Here is a 12598-nt window from a genome sequence, read left to right on the forward strand (position 1 = left end):
TGAATTAAAAATTAAAAAATATTTGTTGAACTTGTGAATACACAAAGAAAGGAATTATTAGGAAATACTTTCAAATAAATTGGCTCAGTCTTGGTTTCTAATGCTGCAAATTTCTTTTTTTTCTGTGTTTCATAGGCATTTTGAAGGAAAAAAATGAGAGAAACTACAGTAGGAACTACTTGTTATTTTAAAGCTACCTTTAGAACTGAAGCAGTTTAATTTATCATTATGTTCTCTTTACTCATTGTATCAGTTAATACTGCATTTGGCTGAGAATTACAGGAACCAAAATAACAATGCTTTAAACAAGATAAATGTCTCTCTTTCACATTTAAAGATGTTCACAGACAAGTAGCAAGAACTGGGATCAGTTGGAGAGGGGTGAGTCTACATGAAATGATTTGGGATCCAAACTCCTCTCCTACAGTTCTACCATACTCAGATTTGGTTTCCATTTCATCGAGAAGAAGGAAAGGACTGCTTAGGTACATCCACATCTTTCAAGGACATTTCTCATCAATTTTAAGTGACAGTTTCATTTATATCCCATTGAATAGAACTTAGTCACACGGTCACATCTAATTGCCAGGGAGACTGGGAAATGAAGTTTTTACACCAAGGGGCCATGTGCCAAACTAAATTTGGGGGTCCTACTTCTGAAGAAGAAGAGAAGAATAGACACTGGGAGATCACCAGCAGTCTCTGCCACATCTGACTTGAGCACCAAAACAGACTTCTTTCTCAGATGCCAGTTTCCCAGGAAGTTTTACTATTTCCCCATGGGTTATCCTTAGCTGACAAAGTTAGACATCCTCAGGTTTAAAAACACAAATCAACTGCACCAATGACTGGTTCCCAGTTTACCCTTCTCTACTTAAAGTTGTCAGTCTCTGGTTTTTCCTTTTGTTTTGACAAACAGCTGTTCTCTCCTCAAGAACCCACTCAGAAGACCCATAACACTAGGGCCACATAGAAGCAGCGAAGTGGCTGAGTCAGAACGGGAGACACAGAAGAACACTGTGGTGCCAGTTCATAGTGGGCTACCCTTTACTCATTTGCCTATAGCCCTTGAAGAAAGCATTTCTCCTGTGCATTTTGACATGCGATTGGCTGCTTTAAAAATCAGTGTACATTGATTTTAGGAACACAGTACATAGGATGGAGTAAAGTCAAAGTTCATTAAAATTAGGTACAGGCACTATCCCAATTGTTTTGGGACTACATTTTTTTAAGGAAGAGTCATGGCTGGAGTAGGAAACATTTCCCGTGATACAGGAAATTTTGCAGTGACATCTGCTGTAATGCGAATATATCTGTGTCAGATGCTTGGTGAAGGAAGGACAAGATTTCAAGCTCATGGAAGTTCTTAATACAAGGCTAGGATAAAGATCGGTTTGGGAACAAATGATATTTAAAATTGTTAACAAGTCAGCAGTTAAGAAAGTTACATGGGCTACCATCAAGCTTAAAACATCACTGACTTGACCTAAAAGTTATTTTAGTTTATAAACCAGATCTCTTACTAAATAAGATAAATGATATTAGCTATAAGATACAAGTTCTCACTTCTTTTGTTTATCTCCAGAACTTTCCTACTGAGTTCACTTTTACCCCCTAATTAGTGTATTTATAAACATATAAAAACATATAATAAGCTTCTTTATGCAGTGCCTTATAAATGCATAATTATTCATTTTAGAAGTGTATTTACATTTAATATTTTGTGAAAAATAGCAACTCAACCCACAATAGGTATATATTACACCTTTTCCCCAGTCCTATTTATGATGTGTTTTTAAAATTTGGCAAAATAACTTTTTTCCCAGTAAAGTAAATGGTGGCCCTGAAAATTGGTGGCCTGCTATATCTGAAGGTCCTAGATACAGATATTGAGGAGAGGGTCAACAGAGCCAAACAGGTTCCCTTTGGGTGAAATATTTGCTATTCGTTTACTCACCTCACAGTGCTGGGAAATGTTAATTTACCACTTATTCTGAAACAAGGAAATAAGAAATTCACATTGAAAATTACAGCTTTGCATGACTAGCTGCTTCATATCTTTTTGTCTTCTGTAGAAACACAGGAGTTTTTCTGAATGGCCTTTTAAATTTTTTTTAAGGAGAGTGGCTAGGGAGGTCACTGAGAACAGACTGACACTTACTGGTAATCATACTCAAGTGGAAAAAGAACCCTAGAATGTGCTGACATGTGCCACAGCTCATAAGAGGATCAGAGCTGCTCAAAGAGCTCAAACTTTCACAAGAAGACCACTATCCCCACTCATCTTGGCACATCCCCGTCCCAAGTTTTCTCTCCCCTGTGTGGCTCCTTTTCTGTATAAATACCCTCACCCCACCTCCTCCTAGGTGAGATGGGTGATAAAGAGTCTCACCTGTCATTAAATGGGGACTGAATTGTCAACATTTTTCATGAATGTTTTACTACTATTTGCCCACTCTCTCCTGGCCTGGAGCTCTTTCCGCATGTTTGCACTGCATTTTTGGCCTTCATACTGACATGGTATTGTGCTTTAATCAAGGCTGTTTTAACCAAGGCTGTTGATGCAGGATAATCTCATGGATTCTGTACATCCCAAAGCAGGAACGGGAAAGCCACTCTACACACCTGCTTCATTTCCCCCTCTCTCCAGTTGGGTTTTCTCTGAATTGCCACAGGTATGTGATCAGAAATGTTGAAGCCTATGCTTATATGCCCTTAATTCACTAACTAGCAGAGACCAATTAGCACCTTTGAACTTTAATTCTAAATCCCATGCAGAGGAAATCTTATTGGTGCAACTTGGGTCCCATGTCTCTGGACCATTAGTACTATCAGCAGTGACCAGAAGGGCAGGGTTCCCCCTGTGGCTGCACAGATTCACCCTGAAAGTGGGGAAGGGGACTAGTTTCCCATGTGGAAGGGTGGAGAGCTGGCAAGATGCTCTGAAAGGGACCTCCTCTACCAAACATCTGTGCCATTCTGTTATCCCCTGTGAGAGTGAAATAAACTCCTTGGAAAAAAGGAATGGGCTTGCTCATCATCATGAATCCCCAGAATCCAGCACTGTCTGTTGCCTTAAAAAAAATGCTAAACATGCTGTGGTATTGACCTACTTTACCATGCCTATTGGCGTCAAGAATTTCCTAAGGTTTTTTTTTTAATTTTATTTTACTTTACAATACTGTATTGGTTTTGCCATACATCAACATGAATCCGCCACGGGTGTACACGTGTTTCCAATCCTGAACCCCCCCTCCCACCTCCCTCCCCATAACATCTCTCTGGGTCATCCCAGTGTACCAGCCCCAAGCATCCAGTATCCTGCATCGAACCTAGACTGGCGATTCATTTCTTATATGATATTATACATGTTTCAATACCATTCTCCCAAATCATCCCACCCTCTCCCCCTCCCACAGAGTCCAAAAGACTATTCTATACATCTGTGTCTCTTTTGCTGTCTTGCATACAGGGTTATTGTTACCATCTTTCTAAATTCCATATATACGTGTTAATATACTGTATTGGTGTTTTTCTTTCTGGCTTACTTCACTCTGTATAATCGGCTCCAGTTTCATCCACCTCATTAGAACTGATTCAAATGTATTCTTTTTAATGGCTAATACTCCATTGTGTATACGTACCACAGCTTTCTTATCCATTCATCTGCTGATGGACATCTAGGTTGCTTCCATGTCCTGGTTATTATAAAAAGTGCTGCGATGAACACTGGGGTACACGTGTCTCTTTCAATTCTGTTTTCCTCAGTGTATATGCCCAGCAGTGGGATTGCTGGGTCATAAGGCAGTTCTATTTCCAGCTTTTTAAGGAATCTCCACACTGTTCTCCATAGTGGCTGTACTAGTTTGCATTCCCACCAACAGTGTAAGAGGGTTCTATTTTCTCCACACCCTCTCCAGCATTTATTGCTTGTAGACTTTTGGATCACAGCCATTCTGACTGGTGTGAAATGGTACCTCATTGTGGTTTTGATTTGCATTTCTTTGATAATGAGTGATGTTGAGCATCTTTTCATGTGTTTGTTAGCCATCTGTATGTCTTCTTTGGAGAAATGTCTATTTAGTTCTTTGGCCCATTTTTTGATTGGAAATGAATTTTGGAAACCTGAGAGTGATTTCATTGGATCTTGAATCTAGACTTATGCTTTCTTATCAGGAAAAAAAGTCTCTTTCCTCTAATTTTTGAGAGGAAATTTAAAGAAAAATATACTCCAGTTCTAATACCCTGCTGCTGCTGCTGCTGCTGCTGCTAAGTCACTTTAGTTGTGTCCGACTCTATGCGACACCATAGACAGCAGCCCACCAGGCTCCCCCGCCCCTAGGATTCTCCAGACAAGAACACTGGAGTGGGTTGCCATTTCCTTCTCCAATGCATGAAAGTGAAAAGTGAAAGTGAAGTCGCTCAGTTGTGTCCGACTCTTCGCGACTGCAGCCTACAGGCTCCTCCGTCCATGGGATTTTCCAGGCAAGAGTACTGGAGTGGGTTGCCATTGCCTTATCCATTTAATACCCTACTATCTGCTTATTCTTTACCTTGAAATCACAAACACAGTTGCTATGGAGTCCTGAAATATCCTTGTAACATGGCAAAGGAAGATAAGAGTATAAGAATTCCTACAGAGCACTTTCTTAATGACCTTTCAACTAGGAACACTGAGTACAGTTAGAAATTTAAGGCAGTACAAGAGTCAGTGCTATCAACTGAAAAAAATGCCCAATCTAGAAGTTGAGGATTATGTTTTACTTGGCGGACACACTGAGGAATTAAGCTCGGGAGACAGCCTCTCAGATAGCTCTGAGGGATTGTTCTGAAGAGGTAAGGGAGGAACCAGGATATATAGGAGTCTTGGCAACAAAAACTAGGTAGCTGGAACATCAAAAGATTACTGTTACTTAAAGAAAAAAACAGATATCTCAAGTTAATGAATTTAGTGCTTTTTTTGGAGGGAAGATGAAAGAGTCTGGGCTCACTGAAATCATTCCTTTGATATGCACCTTAACTGTCTAGGACCAGTATCCTGTTTTCTCTGTCCTGAATCCACTCAGGGTACACAGCTGGAGGTGGCTGCAGTGGCTGACAGCAATAGCATCCTTTGTCTACTGAAATGGCCGGTGACAGTCCTCGGCCCACAGAGTCACCACACGGGCTGAGCTGGGAGAAGTGTAGATGACTCAGTACTACCCTCACACATCTTCTTTTCTTTTCTCTTACCTGAGTCTCGCTCTGACCAACTCAATGTAATCGATCCTGCATTGAGTACTAGGTACTTTATTAAGCAGTGGGTCAACAGCTCAATAAATTTAGCAGGAGGAGTTTTATCTGATGCCCTGGTGTGTTTCCTGCTAGGTAATGAAGGCTATGAAACTCCTCATGTTTCTCCTTTTAGCAGAACTGCTATAGCAGCTCAGTAAGGCCAACCTTCGTGCTATCGCAGCCCACGTCCGTAGCCGGGTTTTCTGGCACACACATTTCCCTTCTTTTGTTGCTTGGCTTTTGTTTTTCTCCCCCTATTTCAATCTTTTTTGCCTATGTATCTTTTTTTTTCTTTTAAACTTTTTATTTTATATTGGAGTATAGCTGGTTAACAATGTTGTGATAGTTTCAGGTAGACTGCAAAAGGACTTAGCCATACATATGCATCTATCCATTCTCCCCCAAACTCCTCTCCCATCCAGGCTGCCACATAACATTGAGCAGAGTTCCCTGTGCTACACAGTAGGTCCTTGTTGGTTATCTATTTTAAATACAGCAGTGTGTACATGCCAATCCCAGACTCCCTAACTATCTCTTCCTCCCATTCTTCCTCCTACGTATCTTTTATTGCAAACAATCTCAGCTCCTCTTTTGGATATAGAAAGTTAAACACAAAGAAGGAATGATGTCCAGAAAAATATGTTGATTGCACATATTCCACTGCTTCCTGGAACAGCACTAAAATGACATCAAACGAATTAAAAAAGAAAGAGAAGGTGAGAAGATATGGCTGCCAATAAAAGGTTTAGTACAATTTTGGAAGAATGCAAGTGGTAATTGACTTGGGTTTCAGCTTTCTTCACCTGTTAAATACCTTAAGGGAAAGAAGCCAACAAGAACAAAACCTATTGTAGCACAGTACCCCCCAGGAAGAGTCAGAAACCAGAAGTGCCGTATACTTATAAAGTAAGTTGTTGTTCAGTTGCTGAGTTACATCTGACTCGTTGTGACCCCACGGACTGCAGCAGACCAGGCTTCCCTGTTCGTCACTATCTCTTGGAGTTTGCTTAAACTCACTCCATGTCCACCTAAAGGTAAGGGTAGGAGGTAAAATGAAAAGCCAGAAGGCTTTTTTGGGCAGCCAGGCAATTTGCCTCTCTATTTTTCTTGCCAAAATGAAAATCACCCTTTCTGAAAAGGTTAAACTACAGAAACTCTGGCTGAGGAACCCATCACTGCTAAGGCCTGGAGTGAGATATTTCCCTAGAAAATAGGGGTTAGAGACCCATTTGTCTACTGAATGAGGAGACCCTGCCCCAGCCTTTCAACACTTGGATCCCACTGTTACCAGATTTTTCTACTCTCTCAGGCAAGACCGGAGGATTCCTTTCTGAGGAAACCAACCAGCTCAAGAGAACACTGGGATCTAGGAGTTCTATACAAAGACAGGACCCTGAACATCCCTGGAGGTGCACTGGATAGGAATCTGCCTGCCAATGCAGGGAACACATGTTCGATCCCTGGTCCAGGAAGATCCTACATGCTGCAGAGCACCTAAGCCCATGTGCCACAATTACTGAGCCCTCGCTCTAGAGCTCACGAGCTGCAACTAATGAAGCCCGTGCACCTAGAACTTGTGCTCCACTACAAGAGAAGCCACCTCAATGAGAAGCCCTTGGACCAAAACGAAGAGTTGCCCCTACTTGCTGCAACTAGAGAAAGCCCACTTGCAGCTACAAAGACCCAGAGCAGCGAAAAACAATTAATTAATTAATTAAAGAAAAAGAACCCTCACCTGATCACCCTAAAGTGAGACCCTCTCCTCAACAAGCCCAGCCTTCACACAGTTTCCAATTAGCTTGCGGTGCCTCTCTGTTTAACTGAGTGGACCTCCAGGGATCACTCTCCACTTGGAAAAAACCTTTCATGCAAAAGACAGAAAACAGAAGAAATGGGGAAAGAAACATTAAGAAAAACAGTGTCACTGAAAAAAAACTAAGGAAAGCCTTAAAAACGAACGCACGCACAAAAAAATACTGGAGTTATTTCCTGAGAAAACAAGGAAAATTCCACATTTATGAAATGTGAAGAGTTTGCTGTTAAAATTTCACATTTAGGGAATAAGATGGAGCTTCTGGAAATTAAAGTAGAAGAACAGAAATGAACAATTTGTGGAAGAATTAGAAGATAAAGTTGAGGACAAAAATACAGACAGATGCAAAAAAAGCTAAAAGAAAAGAAGTTTATAAGTTCAATTCTTGAAGTCTAAAACACAAACTATAGGAATTCAAGAGAAAGAATGGAGAGAACGAAACTTACAAAGGAAAATTTCTAAAAATCTTAAGAACATGATTCTTCAGGGTGAAAGTTCTCAACAAGTATGTAGAAAGCTGCTGCTGCTACTGCTGCTAAGTCGCTTCAGTCGTGTCCGACTCTGTGTGACCCCATAGACGGCAGCCCACCAGGCTGCCCCGTCCCTGGGATTCTCCAGGTAAGAACATTGGAATGGGTTGTCATTTCCTTCTCCAATGCATGAAAGTGAAAGTGAAGTCCCTTAGTCGTGTCGGACTCTTTGCGACCCCATGGACTACAGCCTACCAGGCTCCTCTGTCCATGGGATTTTCCAGGCAAGAGTACTGGAATGGGTTGCCATTGCCTTCTCCAGTGTAGAAAGCTAGAGGGCAATAAAATAATGCCTTCACAGTTCTTTTAGGAAAAACTACAACCGAAAATTCTATAGGAAATCAAACTATCATACCAAGTGTGAGAGGAGTATAAAGATGTTTTCAAATAGACAAGGCATCAAAAGTGCTGTTCCCACACCATTTCTCATGAAGCTTCTGGAGAATGTGCTCCATGAAAACAGGGAGAAAATGCAGAAAGGTATGACAGGAAACAGCAAATCCACGAGTACAAATAAGCAGCTAGTTCAGATGGGAGCAGGTCAGAAGGCTCCATGTGGAACAACTTCAAGAAGCAACGATGGAGCATTGTCTTACAGATTTGACCTTCATGAGAAAGAAGTTTCAGTGATCCTTTCAAAAAGCATGGTGATGAGGACTTCCCTGATGGTTCAGAGGTTAAGAATTGACCTTGCAATACAGGGGATGTGGGTACAATCCCTGGTCAGGGAACTAAGATGCCACACGCTGCAGGGCAACTGAGCCAGTGTGCCAGTCACAACTACTGAGCCTGCGCACTGCAACGAAAGATGCTGCTTAACACAAGGAAGATCTTGAGGGCTGGAACTAAGACCCAATGCAGCCAAATAAGTTTAAAAATATTTTTTAAGACTTAAAAAGAATGGTGATATAGTGATGCAAGTACAGGGAAAAGGAAGCATAATAGTTCCCACTCTATATGCTAGGTTTGCACAGTCACCAAACTGGCAAAAACTAAAGTCAAATAATACCAAGTGTTGGCAAGAATGTGTAGCACTAGGAACTTGCATATAACATTGGTAGAAGCACTTTGGCAAATGATGGGTAATATAAAGATGAAGATACCCATGCACTGTGACTCAGAATGTTTACTCCCTGCAGCTTGAAACTTGTGTATATGTGCACCAAGTTGTGTGTACAAGAATGTCCCAGAAATGAGACTTACTGCAAACTGGAAACAACCCAAAAGCACACCGTCAGAGACACAGATAAATATCTGGGGGCATACTCAGCCAATCCAGATGGTTGTGAACCGTGCCATGACTGAATTTTATTGGGTTGAGTAAAAGAAGCTAAACAGTAAAGAATACACACTTTTCACTCCACTTACATAAAAATTTCAAAACAGCATATTAAACTGTGTTGTTTCACAATGCAGACATGGGTAGTAAAACAATAAAGAAAAAGAAGGAAGTTGTAATAATAAAAGGTGGTATAGTGTTACCTCTGGGGAGAGGTAGCTAGTTGTCCCGAGGAAGGGATACCTGGAGGGCTTTTAGGGTGCTATCAATGTGTTATTTCTTGACTTGAGTATTGGTTAATGATTGTTCACTTTATAATTATTCACTAAGCTCTATGCAAATATTTTACAATTTAAAAGAAAACTACTTTTCAAACAGCATGGCAGATTGAACGATATATTTACTTTTGGTTCCTTCCCAAACCTCACTAAACCCACTCCAGTATTCTTGCCTGGAGAATCCCCATGGACAGAGGAGTGCAGCAGGCTACAGTCCATGGGGTCGCATAGGGCCAGACATGACAGAAAATAAGCACAAACCTCACTAAAATCAACTGTAGTGGAATAAAAACAGCATAAATCATAAAAGAGAGAGTGAAAGAACTAGGATAAAATTTTGGAAGCTGGAAAGCAGACGCATTAAGTAGAAACCTACTTAGAAAATGAGAGGAAGCTGAAATTCTAGCCAGTGGTAGAGAAGGCCCAGAAGTAGGTTTATTTGTACCTCAGAAGCCCCTAGAAGGATCAGGATTTGGAAGTAGCAATAGTTCTTAAAGAGGGAGAAGCGGATGAAGAGGGGTCCAGAAATGTATACATAAAGAAATTTTATTCCAATTCCTCAACCTCCCACCCCTAGCAAAGCTGAGCAACTGTCTCTCCACCATCCCAGCAGAAAACTGAAGTTTCACTCACAGAAGAGGTTAAACCAGAGAAACTGTGGACAGAGGCCCCTGGGGACAACTGAGACTGGGCTTCTACACTGAAGACTGAGAGACTGACGGAGTGTATTCATACTCGCGAAAAGAGACCACTGCCACCCCGCTGCTTTCCCCCAGTCATCTCATTCCCGGACTTCCCCCAGAGTGTAAATCTCCACCAGTATGTCTCAATACTTCATGCAATCACTGTGGACTTACTGCTCTCCAGACTTGCTGCACACTTGTTGCCCTGGGATCTCAGTTTATCATACTCCAAGAAATTTGCCAGTCTTTACCCTGTTGATCTCTTATTACTTGAATCTCAGGTTTCTTTCTTCATATATTCCCTTGTCTGGGCTGTGCACACCACCCAGAAGCTTCCTGAGAAACAGTCCACAGGAAGTAATTCTTTCGAGATTTCACATGTCTGAAAAAGCCTTTCTTCTCCCTCATACTTGATGAATCAGTGGATGGAGGCTTGGCAACTATCAGGCTTTTCCATGAGGTGTTCCACTTGGACACCATCAGCTTCTACAACCCTGCATCCCACACTGGGCTCCCTCACAACAGCCTTCTTGCCATTCTTTGAGCACATCCAGCAAGCTCTGCGAAAGGGCCTTTGCACTTACTGTTTCCTTTTCGGCATGGCCTTTTCCTAGATGGTCGCATGGCTCACTCTCTCATGTCATTCACAGCTGTGCTGGAAGGTCACCTCTGACCAGCTTGGCCTTTCTCTGTCTGATTATTCTGTATAAGATGTGACCCTCCTCACCCCATCTCTGCTCCTCATCATTCCCTATCCCCTTTTATCTGGAAATCACACACACACACACACATACGTTTACCCCCCTGCGACTGATCACTACCTGCCATTGTACTGGTTAGTCCCTGGAGAGAACCGTGTTGCAGGGGTAGGTGGTATTTCAAGAAACAGACTTGTCCATGGTAATACTTCCCTGAATGCACCCAATCTTGTCTGATTTCTGAAGCTAAGCAGGGTCAGGCCTGGTTAGTACTTGGATGGGAAGAAATAGACTCAATCAGTTTTATTTAATACCACCATTTCAGCTGAGTCATTCTTCACATTCAGGAGGATGGATTTGGATTTCTGGGATTTAGGAAGCTTCTGAGTGCATTCAGCACAAGCACCCATGTGTCATCCTTGCAGTTCTGAAAGTGATACAGGATGCCCTAAGTTTCTCCTTTTAAAGGACTCATGGAAGTATTCATCTCGTGCATCATTTCATCCATATTTTTAGTCTTCACTGTTCATCTTTTTTTTTTTTTTTGCAGTAAACATATAATTACGTACACTCTGGGTATCACAGATGTGTGTGTGTGTATGTGTGTGTGTGTGTGTGTTTACTCAGTCATGTCTGACTCTTTGTGACCCCATGGACTGTAGCCGGCCAGGCTTCTCTGTCCATGGGATTTTCCAGGCAAGAATACTGGAATGGGTTGCCATTTCCTCCTCCAGGGGAATCTTCCTGACCCAAGGATAGAAACCACATCTCCTGCCTCTCCTGCATTGGCAGGCAGACTCTTTACCACTGCACCACCTAGGAAGCCCATCACAGATGTAAGTCCTATGATAATTATTTACTAATGAGATAATTGTGTCTGTTTTGATGGGTTTCATATTGTTTTTAACAAAGGGGACACTCAAGAAAAAATGTTTTGCTTACTGAAATTAATGTTAGTTACATTTTCAGCCTATGAAAATTCACTCCACAAGGACCCTTTTCCAGGAACAAATTATCATCATTAGTTGGGGAATATCATACATTACTTATTTATATGTTCTATGTCCATCCCACTAGGGTGTTAGTTCTGTGGGGCAGGGACATTGTTTTATATAGAACAGTGCCTGGTACGTGTAGACATTTAATAAAGAAATATGAATGGACATATGAATTACTGAAATTGTAAAAAATGTCTTTTGTTTCAAAAAATCTGAAACACATATGGTAATGATTATGGTAATATTAAAAATATGAAAATAAAGATATGTAGAAAAAAGGTATACAAAAACAATAATAGCTATTGGAAAGTTATAATTATGGGCAGTTGGGGGAAGGGGCTAAAATTTCCCAGTTTTCTAAAGTGCTCCATTGTTTTATTTTTTAAAAAAGATGGGGCTGGGTATCTCTGTTGAAAGCACACTGAACCAGAAGTCCAGAGATCTAGACTCCAATAGTACTGACTACACTGTGTGATTTTAAGTAAGTCACTGAGTTTCTCTGTGCCCCTGTTTCTTCTTTGGGAAATGGACACTCTTAGAATTTCTCAGTTCCAAAATTCTGACTCTCCTTTCTGTCAACATTAGTCACTTCCACTCCTTCACTCTGTCCTGAGGGTGTCCTTCACTCTGGACCTGAAGGTTAAAAAGTCCTAGAAAGTCAGTGTGGCGTGTGTGTGCATGCGTGTACGTGCGTGTGCACGTTCAGTCATGTCCAACTTTTGGGACCCCATAGACTGTGCCCCGCCAAGGCTCCTCTGTCCATGGGATTTCCTAGGCAAGAATACTGGAGTTAGCAGCCATTTCCTCCTCCGAGGGAATCTTTTCAAGCCAAGGATAGAACCCCTGTCTCCTGCATCTCCTGCACTGGCAGGCAGATTCTGGACCACTGAGCCACCTGACAGAATGTCAGTAGGCCGATCTAAATAGGTGAAATAGTTTTCAGAACCAGCGGTCTTTATCATCATGATTTTCTTGAATGTAATAGCTTCCATTGTACCTGCCCAGTTTCTGGCAGTGATGGTATGGCCTGTTCTCCCAATTCTAT

This window comes from Capra hircus, chromosome 5 (genome assembly GCF_001704415.2).
Source record: "Capra hircus breed San Clemente chromosome 5, ASM170441v1, whole genome shotgun sequence".
Classification (NCBI taxonomy): domain Eukaryota; kingdom Metazoa; phylum Chordata; class Mammalia; order Artiodactyla; family Bovidae; genus Capra; species Capra hircus.